The sequence below is a fragment of the Cricetulus griseus genome, chromosome 7 (assembly GCF_003668045.3).
Source record: "Cricetulus griseus strain 17A/GY chromosome 7, alternate assembly CriGri-PICRH-1.0, whole genome shotgun sequence".
In the NCBI taxonomy this organism is placed as follows: Eukaryota; Metazoa; Chordata; class Mammalia; order Rodentia; family Cricetidae; genus Cricetulus; species Cricetulus griseus.
The window spans coordinates 83,574,830-83,583,144 of NC_048600.1; positions in this window are offsets into that span (position 1 = coordinate 83,574,830).

Consider the following 8,315-nt stretch of genomic DNA (forward strand, 5'->3'; position numbering starts at 1 on the left):
TCTAAACCATAGGACGTGCCCGGGTTGGGGCCAACTACCTTGTAATGGGCCAAGGCTTGTGGGAAACTTTTTCTCTCTGTGAATTAAAATCTTTTAAAACTTTTTCTCTCAGCTGGGCGTTGGTGGCGCACGCTTTTAATCCCAGCACTCGGGAGGCAGAGGCAGGTGGATCTCTGTGAGTTCGAGACTAGCCTGGTCTACAAGAGCTGTTCCAGGACAGCCTCCAAAGCCACAGAGAAACCCTGTCTCGAAAAACAAAAAACAAAAAACAAAAACAACAACAAAAAAAAACCAAAAAACTTTTTCTCTCAGCAAAACTAAAATCTTTCACTGTAAGTGGTGTTCCCATGGTTTGTAAATTCTCAAAATTTTCAGAACTCCCAAGCAGCAAAGGCACATAAAAGTTGTGTCTTGAAGGGCTGGAGAGCTGGCTCAGCAGTTGTGAGCGAGAGCTTGTTGCTCTTGCTAAGGACTTGGCTTGGGTTTCAGCATCAGCAAAGCAGCGCATGTAACAGCAATACTAGGGGATATGATGCCCTCTCCTGGCCTCCCCAGGAACTGCATGCATGTGGTGCTCATACACACCAACAGGCAAAACACTCATAAAATAAATCTAAAATAAAATGTTTCTGTGATGTTCTCTACTTGTGTCTGTCACGAAGTTCAAAGTGAGAAATACAAAGCATCCAAATCAGGTTTCCTTCCTTGGACCCCAGGACAGTGAGGGATGGAGTTGGAGAAGGGGAATCCCTTGTCTCATTCCTGAAGTTGAAAAACACCTAATGACTCATCACTATCTCTTTACTCCTTGGTAATTACTGGATTTTATTTTATTTTTTCAAGACGGGGTTTCTACGAGGTTGGCTCTGGGTCGTGGAATGCCACAGCCAACCAGCCCTGAGTGAGAATCAACTTACCTTGGGCACCACTTGAAGGTGGGGTTTAAATAAGTCCACCAAATCCAAAATAAATGATAAATAGGTGTTTATTAGGGAAGGAGTTACACAGGTAAGAGTAAATAACCTCCACATAGGTCTTTCTGCTCCAGAAGATACAGTCTCTGCCCTTCTGATGCTCTCGGAAACTCAAGAGAGATGGAGCCTGCCCCTCCTCTATCTTATGGTCATGTCTGCACCCGAAACCACGCCCAAAGGGTATGGCCACCACCACAATTTCACTGCAAGGCAAGATGCCACTACATGTAACAGCATTGGCTATCCTGGAACTCGCTCTGTAGATCAGGGTGACCTCAAACTCACAGAGATCCACCTACCTCTGCCTCCTGAGTACTGGGATTAAAGGCGTGCGCCACCACCTAGCTGAAGCAAGCAGTTTTAACAGAAGCTAAAATAAGCTCTTATCTGGAGGAGGCTTCACACAAATAGGCAGTTTAACAGTTAGCTAGGACATCCTTGACCTTTGGCTCCTAAGAATAGAGTTGGGTAATTTTCCACTGGATTGTCCATCAAGGAGATCTGATTTTTTTTTTTTTTTTTTTTTTGGGTTTTTCGAGACAGGGTTTCTCTGTGTAGCTTTGGAGCCTGTCCTGGCACTCGCTCTGCGGACCAGGCTGGCCTTGAACTCACAGAGATCTGCCTGCCTCTGCCTCTGGAATGCTGGGATTAAAGGCGTGCGCTACCAATACAACATGGAGCTGGGCGTTGTTGGCGCACGTCTTTAATCCCAGCATTCGGGAGGCAGAGGCGGGCAGATCTTTATGAGTTGGAGGACAGCTTGATCTACAGAGCAAGTTCTAGGACAGATTCCAAAGCAACACAGAAACCCTGTTTCGGGAAGAAAAAAAAAAAAAAAAGATGGGGGAACCTCTGCCCTGTCTTGCCTCACCACATCTCATGCCAGAGGGAGTCAGAGTGGGGTTTTCGATCCCCTGAAATTACTAGTGTTTGTGAGCCACCATGTGGGTGCTGGGAAGAGCTTTCTGCAAGAGCAATAAACGCTCTAAAATGTTCTTGGATTAATCTCTGAAGCCCAAGAGTGATGTGTTGTGAGATAGTTGTACACTGTGACGATCTGTTTGCTGTGATTGGTGTAATAAAGAGCTGAAGGGCCAATAGCTAGGCTGGGGGGATAGGTGGGACTTCCGGGGAGAGAGGAAGAGGCGGGATCGAGGCATGAGGAGATGTCAGTAAGACAAGGAGGAAGTGGGACATACAGAATGAAAGGAAGGTAAAAAGCCACATGGTAAAATGTAGATTAATATAAGCAGGTTAATTTAAGTTATAAGAACTAGTGGGACCAGCCTCAGCTAAGGCTGAGCTTTCATAATCAATAATAAATCTCCATGCCCTTATTTGTGAGCTGGCGACCCAAATAAAAATCCAACTACAGTGATGTGGTGGTGGTGTTTTGTTTTTGTTTTTTGAGACAGGAGACAGGGTTTCTCTGTGTAGCCCTGGCTGTCCTGGAACTCAATCTTTAGGCCGGGCTGGCCTTGAACTCACAGACATCCGCCTGCCTCTGCTTCCTGACTGCTGGAATTAAAGGCATGTGCCACCACCACCCAGCTAGGGTGCTGATTTTAAGAGTTACAAAGCTGGTTCTAATTAAGGATAAAGAGAAGTAAAATCTGGAGGTTGGGGTGGTTTGCACCCAAAGCGAGCTTCTCTTTCAAGGATTCTGCAAACACAGAAACCTTAAGTAACCCAGCGCTTGGAAACTGGAGGCAGACAAATGAGTTTAGTGCCAGCTTCAGTTGTGTAGCAAGCTTAAGGCCTGCCTGAACTACATGAGACCCTGTGGAGGGAAAAAAAGCAAAAAGGAACTCAGATGAGAGAGACTCCTGCGAGCGTTGGGGGTCTCCTACAATCTCAGTATAAAGGTATAAAGAAAGCAAGCCCCCCAAACTAAGACCCACTCCAGGAGCTGGCCCCTGACTATGACCCCAGGTACTTAGGAGAACGACCTAGTATTAATCCCAGCGAGGGAACATAGAAAGTCCTTGTCTCAATGCACCAGAAAATCCCAGAACAACAAAAACCCATTTCAGCGAAGGAAGCCGGGGAATAAAAAGTCTGTCTTGACTCTGGAGAAAAGTGAATGTTTCCGAGGGAGGCCACGCTGCGAGTCAGCACCCGGCAGGTTGTACTCACAGCTCAAGCGAACCTCAGCGTTCAAAGGGTTGTGGGGCTGGCTGAGTAGCAGGCACCAGCAAGCAGGCAAGCTCTCTTTGGAAGTTTGTGCTCAGGTGTGGGATCAAAGATTACCCTCCCCGCCCCCCTCAGACAGGGTTCAGAGGGAAAGAATAGCTCACAAGCAGAAGCTACAAGCCGGCAAGGCACCGTGAAAGCAGGAAGATGAGAGGCTGCATACTCCCAAGGCCGCGCCGGGCAGTACTGGAATCAAGTACAGAAAGGCGTCTAGTAAAGACAATGGCTGTTTTTCAGCGCAGAGTGGCCAGGCTTGGTGGTGCAGGTTGGTAATCCCAGTCAGAGGCCCTTGGTGGGACCCTTTCTCAAAATAAAAAATTCTAAAAAAATAAAAATACTTTTCACCATGTATATATATATATTTTTAATTGGGCTGGAGAAATGGCTCGGCAGTTTAGAGCACTTGCTGCTCTTGCAGAGGACACCGGTTCAACTCCCAGTGCCTACATGGTGGCTCACAACCATCCACAGCTCCAGTCTCCAGGGCACCTGAGACCCTCTCCTGGCCTCCATGAGTACTACACACTATGTGCAGGCCAAACACATATATAAAACAAATAAATCTAAAACCTATTAAATATCATTATTATTTTGAGACAGGATCTCATGTAGTCCAGGCTGGCCTTGCATTTGCTATGTGTAAGAGGCTAATCTTGAATTCCTGATGCTCCAGCTTCTACCTCCCAAGTGCTGGGATCCAGGTGTGCAGCACCATGTCTGCCTTGACACTATTTAAGACCAGTAGAGGTTTTTTTTTTCTGTTTGCTAATATACATCCTTGCGATTCAGAGTGTTGCTTAGTCTTCAGAGTGCTGAGATGTAAGAGGGAGGGTTTCACATTGCAGCAGAGGCTGGTGACAGCAGGATCACTGACATTAGCTTCTCCTTCTCTAATGTAGTTAACAAGGCCCCAGGCAGAGCTGCCCCCAGCATGGGCCCAAGTAAAATAGGTTTGTAGCACACAGATCTGCTTCGGATTGTCTCTTCCCCCAGCATTGCCTAGCCTAAGCCCACAGGTCTGCAAAGCAAGAGGGAGGCAAGAAGCACAAACAGAGGAGTGTCTAGACTGGTCAAGCAGATAATATCAGATAATGTGCTTAAATTTTAATAAGTTAGGACTTTGGGCAAGGTTTGTGTGTGTGTGTGTGTGTGTGTGTACTGAAATTAATGGATAAACTAAACAGGTGAAGCCCCAGCTGAAGAAAACAGCGATTTAGCCCGGTGTTGGCAGCACATGCCTGCCTTTGATCCCAGCACTGGGGAGGCAGAAGCTGGAGGATTTCTGTCAGTTTGAGAACAGCCTGGTCTACAGAGGAGTTCCAGGACAGCCAGCCTACATAGAAAGACCCTATCTTGAAAACAAAACAAAACAAAACAAAACAACAAAAGAGAAAACAGTGACTCAAAGGACAAACGTTTATCTGCTTTTTGTTGTTGTTATTGTTGTCTTTTGTTTTAGCAGACATGGTTTCTCTTTAGCCCTGGCTGTCCTGGAACTCACTCTTCTCTTCTGTTCTCTGTCTCTGTACCTCTTTTCTCTGTCTTCTCCTCCACACCTTTCCTTTTCTAATAAAACTTCTCACTTAAGCTCTGTCTGCCTGTCATGTTTGTCCCTCAACCTCGGTCACACTCGCCTGCCGTGGACTCCACCCAGGTTCCCCTCTGACTTTATCGTAACAGCCTGCGACACAGGCCTGTAACTTCCCGGTCATTCTCGAGGCTGAGGCCTCAGGTTCATCCGGGGTCAGCATGGGCTGCAAAGTGAAATTTCAAAGCCTGCTTGGACAACTTTGTGACATTTCCCCTGAAGACTTAGTGAAGTCTTCATTACTACATCAACAAAAGTGTGGTGTGCTTGCACAGTGCCTGTAATGCTAGCACCTGGGCGGTGAGGGAAGATCGGGAGTTCAAGGCCAGCCTTTGAGACTCTGTCTTAAACAACAAAAACACTAAAAAGAGTGAGGGAGAAAGGAGGGCAGAGCCTACTTTCTAAAATTTATTTGTAACTCTAAAATCAGTATTTTAAGGGCTTGGAGAGGTGGCTTGGTGGTTAAGAAAAAAACAACAAAAACCACCCAGATTTGATTCCTAGCACCCACATGACCTTTCACAGCCATCTGTAACTCCAGTTCTAGGGGATCTGTCCAAAAACCTCGTACGGCCTCTTTAGGACCAGGCTCACAAGCGGTGCACATACATACATGAAGACAGATATGTATTTTAGGGCTGGGTGGGTTTTTTGGGTTTTTTTTGCTTGTTTGTTTGTTTTCATTTTTTTTTTTTTTGAGACAAAGTTTCTCTGTGTAGCTTTGGAGCTTGTCCTGGAACTTGCCCTGTAGACCAGGCTGTCCTCGAACTCAGAGATCTGTCTGCCTCTGCCTCCCAAGTGCTGGGATTAAAGGCATGCACACTATCATTACCTGTCTTTAGGTAGGTGTCTTTCTATTTGGTGATATTGAGGGGCTAAGCAGTAGACAGATAAGGTGAGAAGCTATGACGAGGGGTAAAGGTGACTGGAGTCTTCCTCACCCTCCTGACCTGAGACAAAAGCCTGACAACTTTAAACAAAGACCTTGTGGGATTTCCCTCCTGCCCATAAGGCGCCTGCTGAAGGACAGGCTCTACTAGTTCAGAACAGATCAGAACATGTTTATACAACAGTTGTGGGGCCAATCTGCCATCCTGACTTCCTTCAAACTGACTAACCCTAAATCAGGGCAGGGCATGCCTGACTTACCCACGTGAGTCATTAACCCTGAGTTACCAATCATGCATCCATAGCCACCGAGGAAACACAAGCACTGTAGGAAGCCGGTTCCTGCATTATCCATTACAATAATAGGTGCCTGAAGACACCAAGTTGTAAATTACTTCACAGGCGCTGGGTAATCTCCATTCCTTTGATCTCTGCCTATCCCGTGGCTCATTTTGGCCTGAGGAGCTGAAGCCATTCATAGGGTAACACGTCCCAGGCGGCTGGTCAGCCTTTATAAGGGATGGTTTTCTTGGTTTAGGGTCTCCACTCTGGTAAGATGCATTAAAGCTTGTCTGCAGAAGGATCCGAGTGTCCCGTGTATGATTTCTTGCTGGCGAGAAATACAGAGCGCGCGGGACACAAGCACTTCTCGGTGGAGTCCAGATTCAAATTCTCTTACTTCATGCTCCCCGAGACTTCGGTCCTCAGTCTGTTGTATGAGTCTGTACCTGCCTGAAGGTTCCTTTGGGAATCTGTCCCTGTGTGATCTTGCGTCTGTTGCTGTCTTTATTGTAGAGCACAGAAATTATCACACCAGGAAGAAATGGGACACTCCACAGACATCTTTAACAGTTTTACAAGAGATCAACTTAGTGAGTCCAACTGACCTCGCTCACCCAGACAACACCATTATTTATTGACCAATTTCCACAAATGGTTGTTTTCCACCCCTACATTGGATTCATTCACAGAATAATAGGCATGCATTGTTCTGGGTCAGAAGCATGGAAGGGTACATAGCTGAGAAAGACAGTTCTGCCTTAGCTTAGGTTGTAAATGTTCCAAGGCACATGAAGTTCAGTGTTGCATTGTTCCTTGAAAGAAAGGCAGGTTAAACAAACAGTACACAGTATATCTTGGTAGATGTCTTCAATGAATTCCAGGTGTGTTATTAACTCTGGCTGGGAGGTCTAGCAAAAGTTCTTAAGAAGCCAGGCGGTGGCGGCACACACCTTTAGTCCTAGCACTCGGGAAGCAGAGGCAGGCAGATCTCTGTTCTTAAGATAGGAGATATTTTCAAATATGGCATCGCCAGCAGATGAAAACCCTTCAGAGGCTTCAAGAACCCAGCCCTCCAGGGGGTGCTGCTTTGGTTTTCTCTGCCTTATGGTCTCTGTGCTTGCTGTGTGCCTGGCCTTTCTTCAACTGCCGATTCTGTCTGCCTGAGATTTCTCCACTACTACTGAAGATGAAGCCAGATCAAGAACCCTGGACAGGGAAGGGAAGAAAAATATCTTTACACCTTGTACATGTTGTACATTATCTAATTTATATATTATATTCTATATAATACATATATATATTATGTATGATCATGCTCAACGTGCAAAAATAAGAGACTGTGAGTGCTTAGCCCTCTGTGGGACACACATATAACACCTCTCCCCACAAGGTCTGGGCCAGAGGTGGTGGTGGATGGCTTCAAAACGACAGTGTTGCCAGTCAGTAGAGCCACTGGCGTTTGATAGCTGCTGAGACAGTCAGGTTTTTTGCACATATATGATACATAATTTTTATGTAATATATATGTATATATAAACTCATATTTACACATAATATTCAAATATTTTTGTGCTTTGTACATCTGTGGTGTTAGGGTTTGATCTCAGAGCCTTGCCTATACCAGTCAATCAGTTTATCACTGAGCTACATCCCTAGAACTAAAATTTTTCTTTTGTTTTTTTTGTTTGTTTTTTCGAGACAGGGTTTCTCTGTGTAGCTTTGGAGCCTATCCTGGCACTCGCTCTGGAGACCAGGCTGGCCTCGAACTCACAGAGATCCACCTGCCTCTGCCTCCCAAGTGCTGGGATTAAAGGCATGCGCCACCAACGCCCAGCAATTTCAAGACAAGGTTTCTCTGTGTAACAGCTCTAGCTGTCCTGGAACTCGCTCTACAGACCAGGCTGGCTGCAAATGCACAAAGAAGCCTCTGCCTTCTGAGTGCTGGGATTAAAGGTTTGCACCACCATCTGAACATAAAAATAAATCTTAAAAAAAAAAAAAAAAGTCAGGCTGGGCATTGGTGGCGCACGCCTTTAATCCCAGCGCTGGGAAGCAGAGGCAGGCAGATCTCTGTGAGTTTGAGGCCAGCCTGGTCTACAGAGCGAGTGCCAGGATAGGCTCCAAAGCTACACAGAGAAACCCTGTCTCGAAAAACAAACAAAAAGTCAGGTGGTGGTGGCAAAAGCCTTTAATCTCAGAACTCGGGAAGCAGAGGCAGGGGGATCTCTGCATTTGGGGCCACCCTGGTCTACAGAGTGTGTTCCAGAATTGCCAGGGTTACACAGAGAATCCCTGTCTTGAAAACAAAAATCAAAAAACCCAAAGAACAGCGGGGCAGTGGTGGAGCATGCTTTTAGTCCCAGCACTCAGGAGGTAGAGGCAGGCAGATC